This window comes from Mytilus californianus, unplaced genomic scaffold, assembly GCF_021869535.1.
Source record: "Mytilus californianus isolate M0D057914Y unplaced genomic scaffold, xbMytCali1.0.p SCAF_2, whole genome shotgun sequence".
NCBI lineage: Eukaryota > Metazoa > Mollusca > Bivalvia > Mytilida > Mytilidae > Mytilus > Mytilus californianus.
In genome coordinates this window covers 95,066,958-95,080,421 of record NW_026262668.1, presented here as the reverse complement: position 1 = coordinate 95,080,421, position 13,464 = coordinate 95,066,958, and the positions used below count along the sequence as shown (strand labels likewise).

The 13,464-nt window shown below is 32.5% G+C and overlaps 1 protein-coding gene across 2 annotated transcripts in view; it reads left to right on the top strand.

Moving 5' to 3' along the window:
- Positions 1–13,464, top strand: part of LOC127730444 (corticotropin-releasing factor receptor 2-like) — a 147,657-nt gene that overhangs the window by 26,148 nt on the left and 108,045 nt on the right. Inside the window, exon 1 of one of the 2 annotated variants that reach the window (XM_052238869.1) lies at positions 12,596–13,260. The exons of the other annotated variant lie outside the window; for it this stretch is intronic. The gene's annotated coding sequence lies outside the window, so the exon portion shown is untranslated. Of the gene's footprint in view, positions 1–12,595; positions 13,261–13,464 lie in introns of those variants that run through there. 2 annotated transcript variants of the gene reach the window in all.

The window sequence follows — 13,464 nt, the reverse complement described above, 5'->3', positions numbered from 1 at the left end:
TACCATTTACCATTAATAACCGCCAAGAAATATCGAAGCAATCTGAGATAAATCTTCAATTGTATTTAAAACCTATCGACTTTCTCCTTCAATAATCAAGACGGTGGAATATCGCTTCTCTGTGTGTGTCAAGGTACAGACACAATGACATCTAAAAAATCATTCCTTAATACGATTAAAAATTACTACAAATAGTTCCTTGTCGCGACAACCGTGTCCAAATCATCAATAAATATGAATTATAAATACGTATACATCAAATCGTGCGGATGAAATAAAAAATAATTATTGTAACACTAAAAACTAAGAATGACATGTTAAAATATTATTAGAGCCTGGTTTCAAAAACTAAAAAAGCAATATTTCATAGAGTACAAATGTATAACAGAATGTATGTGGCTGTTTTATGTTGTCGGTTATAATTAGATGCTTTAAAATTGATTCTCTTTTTTCGATTGACATTCTTGTTTGTTTTTTACTTTACATGTTTTTTTTTACAATAAGCAGTCTAGATAATAGGGGGAGGGTTCAGTACCTCCAATATATCTGTTTCCATGCACCATGTTTCTGTGCATGTCCCAATTAGGAATGTGTGGTTTTTTGTTGTTGCTTTAGTTGATGAGAAATCAGGTGTTTGTATTACTTGATAATCTTATTTGTTTTTTTGCGCATGCCATCTTTGAAGGTCATGCAAGTGAACTTTCAGACTGTTGGTCAATATTGCTTAACATGACTGTGTTGTATATATCTTTTACATTTACTCATTTTTTTTTTATTGACTCGAGTATAGAAATATGGTCACCTGGCCTTTCGGTCATTATACTTTATTCAGTACTCGGAGTACACAATTTGTGCTCGAAAAACCAAATCCATTATTCCGATTGGTTTATTTCTGAGTCTTGAGTCGAAAATTTTATGACCACAAGCTCTGAACTTTTGCAACCCAACAGTAAATCCTATGTTAAAGAGGGATAGCTGTTCGTGCGGCTGTGCGTGATTTAATAAAGCTTAATAAATAAAATTACACTAAAATGGGACTTTATTAGATACAAGGGAACTGAGCTAAATTGAGGGTAAATTAAACATTTACAATTGATATTGTGAATTATACATTATGTGTGTAAATATGATAAATGTGCCATGAACAAAGTACTGATAGACAATCGTATGAAAAAATATCATTCAAAAGAGATACCCTGGCGTTATTATGAAATGTATATTATTTTTGGGGACAAAACTATGATGCAAGGTGAACAATGACTCTGATTTTCCACAAAAAAGTCATTACATGATTAATTTTAAATGTGTGTAAGCTCGGTGGTTTTCTTTCCGTTGAACATTCACGACCATCACTGAAGATATATGTAGTGTCAAAATGCACATCTGATGCAGGAAAATCAATGTTTTTCCAGTTTACATTCCCTTCTAATCAAAGTTAGCAATATTTGATTGATAGATTGGTGTTTGCTTTACGTTGCTTCAGCACTAAAAGGTATATATCGCGGCGAGAGCATCATTTGATAACCGAACAGCAAATTGAACACAATAGTTAAAACTGTTATATGATAACACTTTCTAAATTTCCACAAAGAAAAAAAAATAAAGTTATTCTGAAATTCTTAATTTACTACAACATCCAACTTGTACATATTTCATCCGGTACTTCTGGGTGTCGAGAATGGGTTTTCCTCGGAAAATAAAGATCATTAGAGTGAAGGATGAGACAAGTACATTATGTTTGGCGTCATGTCAAGTTAAACATCAGCTTTAACAGTTGTTTTAAAAGTTTTAAATGTGGTCATATAGCTTCTAACTTTTCTACCCATTTTTTACATCCCTGGCTTTATAATATTAACGTTTTCAAGAGCGTTCCCGATGAAGGTAAATCTTGAAAAGTTATTAGGACGCAGGAAATTTATGAAATTTGAACAAAGCATTGAAGTTTTGCTGCTTGGATAATATATGTAGTGTTAAATATCGTCTTCTCTACACCTTCAATACATTTAATGCAAACTAGTTTTTTTCTAATTTTTTATCCGATTATAAAACATTCAATGCAAACAGTGTTTATACATTGCATGATGCTGAATTACAGAATATAGATACAAGAATACATGATTTTGTTCCATGTAGAAGCTTTTTTTAATTTGCTGGTCCAGGCGGAGGTTATTCACAGAAAATCTAATTCTAGTAATATTTAGGGCAGATATAATGCTTTACTTTGAAGTGGACGTAGTTATGTCATAAATGTTGTCTTCAAAACCACGTTTTTACAATTTACATCTATTTATATCAGACTAGTCTAAGATAAAGTACGTTATACAAAGTGTACTTTTATGAGGTGATTCCCTTATGTTTTTAAATACAGTTAACTGCAGTAACTGCGGCGGTATTATTCGGCACTTTGACATTGAAAAGTTTATCCAAATTAACCATTCTTAGGTTTCAGCTTTCAAAGTCGAAATTGACTGTTCTCTTTGGTTTTGGGTTATTTTGAACGTGTATTTCATTTTGCAAATTATAATTTTAACGTTTTGCTCTCGGTGTTGCTGGTGAGGGTTTATTCATTTAAAAGAAGCATTTTACACGATTGCGAGATTTTAAAATCTAAAACGAGTATTGATTTTGTTTATGTTAAAATTTAAAAAAGAAAAGAAAAGATACGTGTTGGATGTGCATGAGACAAAAAAAAACTAATGACATATATCGATGGAACAACGCTTTTGTTCCTGTTTTTATATATGTGTTAATGTGCTATTATTGAGTATCAAATAGAAAACCTTTTTCACATTTAATCAATTAATCGGACACGGTTTTACGCAAATACAGACAAAAAAATATATGTGCTGTTTTTATGTATTTAGAAATTATGTATATTTTTGTAATAGCTGATACAAAATATTACAACTTTAGGTGTCAAACAAATTCTCAAATGTACTATGTTTTTAACTTCACCAGCTTAAATCTCTAAATGTTCATCCTCCTAAAATGTTTATCCTATTTTCTCCTCTGTACCAAATTTAAATTTCAAAAGTACACTCCCATAGAAATTCAATTTTTGCAACCATTATGAAAACATGCTCGTAATGGATTTCAATTAAAATCAATTCACGAGTTTTGTGCTAATTTGAAAGAGTCCCTATTACAGTTTTTGCCTGCAAATCATTTGACATTAATTGAATTTCTTTCTTTTTTTTTTTTTTTTTTATATAAAAACACTTTATTTGACAAGATACGTATACATAGTGATAAGTAACATTCCGTGGTAAACATACTTCAGATCAATAAACAACATGTTTGTTTATGTCATCGTGTCATGCATTTGTAAAAGTTTGACAAATTTGAGATATGTGTATTAACTGCTTTAAAGGTAAGAAACTAGATATAGAATAATTGTAATTGGGTATATAATTGTTTCTCCATTTTTCAAAAACGTCAGTGGTTTCATGGAAACTGTGCCGTGATTGACTCGAATGCGGAAGGCCATGTGTTTTTATATTTTATTATTGTATTTGGATTCGTTTTATTTTTGTCAAATTAAGAACATCAAAATTGATATTTGCTGCTTTTTCGCGAAGCATGCTGCATTTAAATGTGAGAGCAAAGACTGTTCGGGTCGGAGCCATTCTACATGTATGCTATCCACCAAATATGTATGAACTATTTGCCGTTGGACGTTTAGCAGCTATCAATCAATAAGTCAATTAATCCATTTCATAAATTATCAGTGGACACGTTCAGGTTGCAACAATTAAGTATATAATTATTAAACAATGAGGCAGTCTCTAAGTCATACTTCAGTATTTGGATTTTATTTTACTAGAAAGCAAACAATTCTGTTCATCAAAGAATTGTGACTTGCGTAAAACATATACACTGTAAGAAAATATTTGAGTGTGACTGTATAAAAGTGGGTGTGTCTTGTCTGTGTCTTCAATTCGGGTCTAATTTATTTCAGATATTTGTCTAATCATTTTGTTGGTACAAGTATAATATTTCAAATTAATTCCACTCTTGTTGATAAGTTGACATGATTTAACTATCATGCATAATACATTGTTTTTAAATAATTAATTTTGAATAGATCAACCTCTTTATTAACTCTACCTATGTGAAAAGCTAGGCCCTACTTAACATGTCAGTACGGAATTAAAGCAAACTAACCATTAAACCAAGACGAAAGGCCACGACCGATCTTTTATACACATTGCAATTTTCATGTTAACATTATAAACATATTAAATACTTTTATGTAACATCATTGACTTACCAAGTTATGGCTTTGTCATCACTCATTAATTACATTGTTTTGTTTGTGTGTTTATTTTAATTCTTCTATAGTTATTCTTTTATAGACTTAAGAAACGTTGTAAACACTAATGTTCAGATAATAGAGGCACACCCTATTACTGGCTATCACTACAGATACTAGAGGCACACCCTAGTATTGGCTATCACTACAGTAAGGCAGATATAAAAACATATTTCGATCTGTGTAACCAACTGCATCCGTCGTACCAATAATCTGTAATAGGGTGTGAGAATAGTTACTGATCTTGATAAATGTGTCTATACTGTTGTGTTTTATTCCCCATCATTTTGACTGAGTTTGGATTTGCATGGCAATAATGCATGCATACGAGGAGACGATTACCCTTACCACTCATCCGATCTCGTTGTGTTAGGGCGCAGTACAAACAGAAAACATAGACTTTGCACGGCAAGTTTCTATCTCGAGTCCGTAAAATTCTGTTGTAATGCAGATTAACCATACAACATTCGCTTCCTAGTCATTTTCTTCTTTCCCCATAACTTTCCAGTTTTTGCTACTCTTTTAACAGTGAACTGTGTTAACTGTATAATATTCCGTGCGCATAGCATTTTTGAATTAAATACATACACATGACCCCGTTGACCCGCACATGTTAACCAGATTTCCGTCTCCGTCAAATCTATTGTATGCAAACGCATGATCGTAATAATTAAACAGGGAAAGTACATTATTGAAAATGAGGGGTTGAGGGGAAGAAAGCTGGTGTTTGTGCTCCATGGCGGTATTCGAAAAATAAAAGATACAAATTCGTGGGAAAAAAACGAATGACGAAGTAAATGTTATATGATTTATCAGTATGACAATGGGCCTTTAAGTATCTAGAAACTGTAACTTGCACATAAAAGTCTTACGACATTATATTTTTTGAGCTTATGAAAATTTGTGCATACCCAATCATTAAATTCGTCATATCATGGTTATGTATTCACTCTTGAACAAATACTAAAATTTTCAGAAAATATATCAAATTTACAGTTTTGAAACATATTTAATCACTTATTATTACGCTGCATACTCAAAATTACGATCGACATGATGATATAAGACGTTGAAAGCACATACATGGAAATGAAAAGAAGACAAACATTGGGTGCGTCCAAAAAAAAAAAAGTAAAATCACAAAAATACCGAACTCCGAGGAAAATTCAATCGGAAAGTCCCTAATCACATGGCAAAATCAAATGACAAAACACATCAAACGAATGGACAACAACTGTCATATTCCTGACTTGGTACAGGCATTTTCAAATTTAGAAAATGGTGGATTGAACCTGGTTTTATAGCGCTAAACCTCTCACTTGTACGACAGTCTCATCAAATTCCGTTATATTTACAACGATGCGTGAACAAAACAGACATTATAAATGAAATAGTCAAAATATGGGCACAGCAGTCATCACTGTGTTACAATATCAAAACAAACAATTATTTACAAAAAAGCACAAAAGCATCTATCAAATTAAAAACCACATTCATTGCTCCGCGTGTCTGACGTCAGAAAATGTAAACGTCACATAAGAAGAAATTTTGTCATTCAATGTTTATTCAAAACAATTTTATAATTTCACATGGGGAATGTTGGTATACAGGGTTAAAAAATCAAAAGTTATGTTAGAATTAATTTCAAAGCATTATCCTTCCCCGGGAGCGCTCAAACCCAATAGAAAGCCAATGGTGTATAGTGAAGAACAGAACGACATGTTTGTGGAAGTTGTAAAAATTAAGGTTGACAAACTTGTTTAACATAGCTGTTGTGAAACAAATTTAGGGAAATCGACATCTTGAATGTCATATCTAACGCGTATTCTGTTCCGAGGTAAGTATTGATTGCCAAAATATAACGATTATGTAGTTTTGTTTACTTAGTTTGTAAACGTCCATGTATAAAAAATTATTTCATAAAATGTTTTACCTTCTATTCTATCCCTTTTCCTTTGCTGAATTTTTCGTTTTCTTTATTCTGTTTCATTTTATCAATCATTTAAACACATTTTTGACAATATTACTCATCACAGAATGTGTACTTACATGAGGAACACGACGGATGCCACGTGTGGAGTAGGACGTGTCTATCCTTTCAGAGCAACTGAGATCAACCCCGGTTTTTGGTGGGGTTCGTTTTGACCATTATATTCGGTTTTTTTATGTTGTGTCTTGTAGACTGTTGTATGTCTTTCGGTCGTTTTTTGCCGTGATGCTGTCAGCTTGTCTTTGACGTATGAGTAAGAATATCTCTTTGGCATGTTACGACTCTCTTTTTGTCTTTGTAAATTATTAACCTTTAATGTTTAGTCCACTTGTGGTAAATCCTTTTGTCGTGGCTCAGTACTTATACATCCCATTGTGTTATTGTGCTATGGTAATTTTTTTGTATTCTTGTCTTTCATTGTTGTTTATGTGCATTGTCTATATGCCATTTTGTTTTTCTTTGTTGACATATTTGTTTGTTTTATAGTGATTAAGATTATAACACAATGTTGACTACTGTACCCTTATTTTTGACATTTTTACCTATTATGTCTGTTTGTTTTGTTCACACATTGTTGTCAATATAATGGATTGATTGATTGTTGGTTGCTTAACGTCCAGTGGTAAATAGTTCATGCATGTTCTGGACTAGAACAAATTAACAATAAATACAATAGGTGTGTCCTGTAATAGAGGCCGTTCGGAACTAATATTTGGACTGCCAATGGAAAATGAGGGTATAATAGATAGGGGCAGAAATTTAGCCTTGCAACAGGCCACCTACGGACCCCTCCCCCCAAAGAGTTGTTGCAAGGGATCTTAATGTGCAGAGAGCATGGCACTCTCTCTACACGAGGCATCGGATTTATTCTGACCGGACGTGGATGCGTACTTCATACATCCCTCACAGCCAAACGGACGCCCCACTTTGACAAGGGTTTTACTGCCGGTCGGAAGAAGACCTGTAGTAACCCTATTTCTATTCCCCAGTCACCCTTGGGGACCAATATAATGAAATTTTATGCGACTGTCGTACAAGTGAGAGGTTTAGCTAGCTATAAAACCAGGTTTAATCTACTATTTTCTACATAAGGAAATGCCTGTACCAAGTCAGTAATATGACAGTTATTTTCCATTCGTTTAATGTGTTTGAGCTTTTGATTTTGCCATTTGATAAGGGACTTTCCGTTTTGAAATTTTCCTTGGAGTTCGGTATTTTTGATATTTTACTTTTTACGGCCAATAAGTTTAATTGAATTCCAGTAGTCTAGAATAATTGTGTAGTAGCCTGAAAAAATTGACAGTAGAAGAAAACTAAAAGTAAATAATCTGTAGATGAGAATGAATTGACCATATTCTTTTTATCCTATATTTATATATTGATCTGTTCACTACATGTAGATTAGTAACAGAATATAATTTTGGAGTCGTAGAACAAAATTGCCTTTATTAATTCAAATACATGGTTCAAAAAGGATGAAAAACTCTGGAAAATTATTTCTATTTAAGGAAATATTACAATACCCGTTAACGACTGAATAAAAGCGAAGAATTTTTTTTCCCAACAGAAACATGTTTAGCAAATAATCATTAAAAGGGTAAAAAGAAATTATATTAGAAGGAACAAATATACGGTAACAATAGTAAAAATAATACGACTCCTGCAACTAAGTATTTCAAATGTTTGATTCGAGTGTCGCTGATGAGTCTTATCGATATGAAACACGTGTCTGTAGTAAAACTATCAGACTGGTATCTTTGGCGAGTTCCTACAATGATTTAGAGAAGATTGACCTGTTTTTCAAGATTGCATTGTGTATGTCTATTGTCATGATTAATATTTGTCACTGCACCTCTTTTGGTATTCAAATATTTAGAATAATTGTTTGATACAGTGTATGCACACGACCGTGATTGTGTATATAAAGACTTCTTTGCTCAATAAATATCTTTTTATTTATCTTTATAGTAGCAGCTTGAACAAATACATCCGTGTAATCATATTGCAAAGATTTGTCACTGCACACCTTTTCTTTGAAATAGATAGGCTGAGACAACAATCTATAATTACGTATTGCACCACAGTGTGCATGAGACAGTAACGGTTACCTATCAAACACCACAGTAAATAATGATTTTACTATTGATACTGATGTGTACGATATTTTATTGTTTCTCTATGACTATTCGGTATTGCACTGTAGTGTACAAGAGGCAGTAACCTATCAAACACAACCATAGATATTGGTCTTACCACTGCCACTGATGTGTACGATATTTTATTGATTCTCTATCGGTCACAAGGACAAGGAAATGGTCATTGATCCACAACTCTATAATCGTACGGATGTATCATTGAAATTTTTTTAATAATGATATATATGCAAAGTAGGTCATACATCAGTAACATGTATACAACGTATCACCTAATTATCATTACTGTTCACTTGAAATAAGTGGTGGAATGTCAGTCACCCTTTTATCTCATTCTTGTCATAGTGTTTAAATGAAGAGACCGGGAAAAGGTTCAGGTTATATTTTTTCATGAATGTAAACTGGTAAAAATAAACTTTCCAATGAACCAAGGTGGTAGAGTTCTTCTATTTTATAAAACTATTAGGCATTGATAAGACTAAGTTTCTGAAGTATTTTTGATACCACGAAAAATAAACAGCGAGCGCCAGACAAAAAAAATACAGTATGGTGTTAGTCGTCGAAACTTCTGAGTTATAACATATTTTCGAGATTTTCTGCTAACATTTCAATTATGTGATACAATCTATTAGGGATGCCGCCGCTTGCATGTATCTAACGTTATAAAGGGACATAAATAGAGAACTGTAAAAGTGACGCCACCAAAAATCGAAAGTGATTTGTGTTTTGTGGTAATAAGCATTGTGTATAAGTTTGGTAACATTTGTTTGAGGGAAAATAAAGTTAGAGAACGGAAACCAATTTTGGGTCGTGCGGACGGACAAGGGTAAACCTTTATGCCTCCTCCGCTACGGCGGGGCATAACAATTACCTAAACTTTGCGATCCCTACTAACATTCAATGCGAATTATGTTTGTTTCAATGTCAAAAACTTTAACAGCAATAGTGGACAAAAACCTTTCTAAACATTTTTATAACCCATGTGTTATAGCATACGAAGGTATAAATATAAACATGCGGAATTAAATTAATGTTTAAAAATACGTAACTTAGTCTACAAATTAGTCCTATGTTTGACATGTACATTACTGTTTATACTTATATGTCATGCTTTAGGTAAACCTTTTCTAATAGAAGTCAACCGCCTGGTTTGTGTGTGAAATAGTTATTTTTTCACTTGACATGCAAAGACAATTATAAAGAGAATTTTTTTTATCAAACAGTCTATATATTATTGTTTCATAATCGGATATTACAATGAATGCCAAGGAAATAATAGTTAGAAACAAGGAAGAGTTTGAACAATCAGTTCAACGTTTCAAATAATTGTTGTACTAAATGATTCCTGTTTTAAAAATTTATGTAATTTAGAATCGACTGATGCATGTTAAGTTGTGCAAATACATAATAGTGTTATATATGTCTGATTTCACGGACAACTTATTTACATTTTAATCAATTACAATTTTTGAATAAAGCAAAGTAAAAGTTTTGACAAGGCAATTTAAAACATGTGTATTCCTTGTATACATGTTTTAGTAATGTTTACTTAACAAACAACCTTCATTTTTTTATGTCGGACCTTTATATTGACCACACATGAGTAAAACATGACTAATAATGGGTTCTTATGCTCAGACTAAATGATCTTGAACCTTTCGTTGGTTTCCCATAATTGGCAATACATCATCCTTGACTCCCAAGAAACAAAGTTTCATTAAGTATCGAAAAATAATAAGTGATTAGATGCAAAAACAAATCCGAATTCTAAGGAATACCGCCGACATATGGTACCAGAATGTGTAACCTGGACGTATACTAACAACAACAAGACGAATAATGAGAGATACAACGACAAGTGGTACCAGAATGTGTAACCTGGACGTATACCAACAACAAAAAGACGAATAATGAAGGATACAACGACAAATGGTACCAGAATGTGTAACCTGGACGTATACCAACAACAACAAGGCGAATAATGAGGGATACAACGACATATGGTACCAGAATGTGTAACCTGGACGTATACCAACAACAACAAGACGAATAATGAGAGATACAACGACATATGGTAACAAAATGTTTAGCCTGGACGTATACTAACAACAACAAGACGAATAATGAAGGATACAACGACAAATGGTACCAGAATGTGTAACCTGGACGTATACCAACAACAACAAGGCGAATAATGAGGGATACAACGACATATGGTACCAGAATGTGTAACCTGGACGTATACCAACAACAAGAAGACGAATAATGAGAGATATAACGACATATGGTACCAGAATGTGTAACCTGGACGTATACTAACAACAACAAGACGAATAATGAGGGATACAACGACATATGGTACCAGAAACCCTAAAAAATAATCCATTGATAATTAGATTTCTCTACGAAACGATGAAATGATGTCAAATGGGCTTCATCTGTGTCATTTTTTATATTGCTCTATGTTTCGGTGTATTATTGAGACGTTTTTTTTTAAATTTTATATTAAATTTGGACTTATATGATTATATACTAAGATTTGCTAACGATCGATAATTTCCAGTTGGAAGATATTATGTAGTAAATATGGAAGATGTGGTATAACCGTGGCCTGGTAGTTTATTGTCAATGATTGTGCTCTCTCGCGATAGTCTCTGCATTTGACATATATGTCCTTAAAAAGCCAATAAAACATTAAAATATCATACTTTACAAATAGTTATCCAGACGAATATTTCGTCTACATAATACTCATCAGTGGTCCTCGAATGAAATCAGTAGAGATGCTAAATGATTTCTTTAGTTGAATCAACTTTGCAATAAACGCCATACAAGTATATGAAAACATATGTATAATAGTCAGCATGTTTATTAAAACTTTTCATAGCCAGTCATCCTTTAGTAATGATAAATAGATATTAATAAAGATATGAAGTTGCCTGTGTTGGCTCTGTATTGTTACATGTATATGCCGATAGATGGGATATTGATATTCTGAGTGTTTATTACTTGAGTACATAGCATCATATTTATAAAGTAATATAAGTTTAAAGGACTGTACCTACAAAACATCTGATAGTAACCGACAACTTAGTTGATTGTTTTTTGTGAAATCTCTAGCCTTTTGCTATTTTGTGGATGAGATATTTGTTTTCTTATGTTTAGCATACATTCATTCCAACTTGTCTAAACTCGGGGTCATATAGAGCTTTATTGTATGGTCATCTATCTTTTGTTTGAGATCGGATGTTGGTCTCCAGATGAGTTTTTTATTGTTTGTTTTGGTTTGCGTTGACATATTTATTATTATCATTTATTCTGATTAGTATAAGAAGAAGTAGTAGTAATTGTAGTAGTATTAGTAGTAGTAGAGTTTCCTAACCAATTTTTGGTCTGGTGGTAAAGTGCTCGCTTCGAATGTTAAAGGTCGAATGTTGGATCCCCGGCCGAGTAAAACTTAAGATTCGAAAATCGGTATTTGATGCTTCTCCGCTATGCACGAGACATTAGGGAGTAAGAGTAAAGAATGGATGGATCGGGTTCAATGTCTTCCTGTCTACTGCTACCTTCTTAACTAACAAGTTTAAGATCCTACTCAACGTGTCTTTTACATTCACGTAATGTTTTTTTATTGGGTGTAATACACACTTTGTCAAATGGTACATGAGTGTTACCATCTTCAGGCGAGCCGGCACGCTTATAAAAAGGTATGTATAAGAGCAAGAAAACTAAAGCGATGACTAAACTAGCATTACAATAATTCTTATTGAACCTTATCTTTAGTCACTGATATATGTCTGATAGATAGGAGTTTAATCTTTGTCTCCTTGAAAATTTGCTTACATTTATCATTAGAATTCATATTTATTTTGAATTCAGTAAGGCGAGTGCTACTTTAAGTGACATTTTTTATTACATAAGGAGAAAATTCTATTGTACTTAAAATGGCAAAGTGAGTATGGAAATATCCAATTCAAGTTATTTAATTCCTAGTTGATAGTTACATGTATGTCCTTTAAGGAAGTTTAACATGGTAAGTGCGTACTTGATATTTATATATTGACTAAAATTATAGTTATTATTATTATTGTTATCATTGAAAAGTTTATCCTTGATAATTATTTGGAAATAACAACACGTGACATGATGACTAAGTGTAATAAGAGACAACACGAAGAGGAGCCGACTTTTTTACTGTAAAGAGTGTGACATTGAAAAATGTGCATACAAATGTGCACTAGTGTTTAGATGATTTTCTGAAAGCAAATTCTTGTATTTGTTATCATTCGTTTCTGATCTGGTTAGGTAATCGAAACTTTAATTATATATTTTTTCCGAGTAGCTAAACAGAGATAAAAAGAATTTGCCTAAAAATGATGTTGTACAAATAACATAAAAAATGTATTCTTTGAAAACAATGAAAAGATGCGGAAACAAGAACGCGGATTCGCAGTTGTTTCGAATGAATTGATAAAAACAATCTTGCAAAACATTAATATAAATTAAACTATTAACGAGTGACACTAGTTGCTGACTTGGATGCGATTATAGCAGCTTAGTCTCCTATCTCCGTTAAATGGAAATAAAACTAGAAATCAGGACTATCAAGCTTTACGCTAGTGTAGAGTTGGATTAATGTCTTTTCTAACTTGGTCTTCATTGATGAATTATTGCCGCTATTTGTCTTTGTATACGTGAACAATGGGGTCTTGGGATTACACTATATGGAGATATAGTATTGGAATAAATCTTGTTGATTGTGATACTGTGATTAAATATATGGTTATGCTTTTCTTATCAACCAGGTAAGATGCATTTTGTTTTTAATTAAGTGTTTTGTGAAAATGAGTTTCGTTGTTTCCATGTGAGTATAAATTATTTCTTTTCTGTCTCAAACAGAATAACTGAACGCAACTTTAAAGGGTTTAATTAATAAGATTTTTTTATAAAGTTGATAACAAGTCAATTTTTTATCAAACAATTCTTGCAACGTATTCATAGAAATTCGA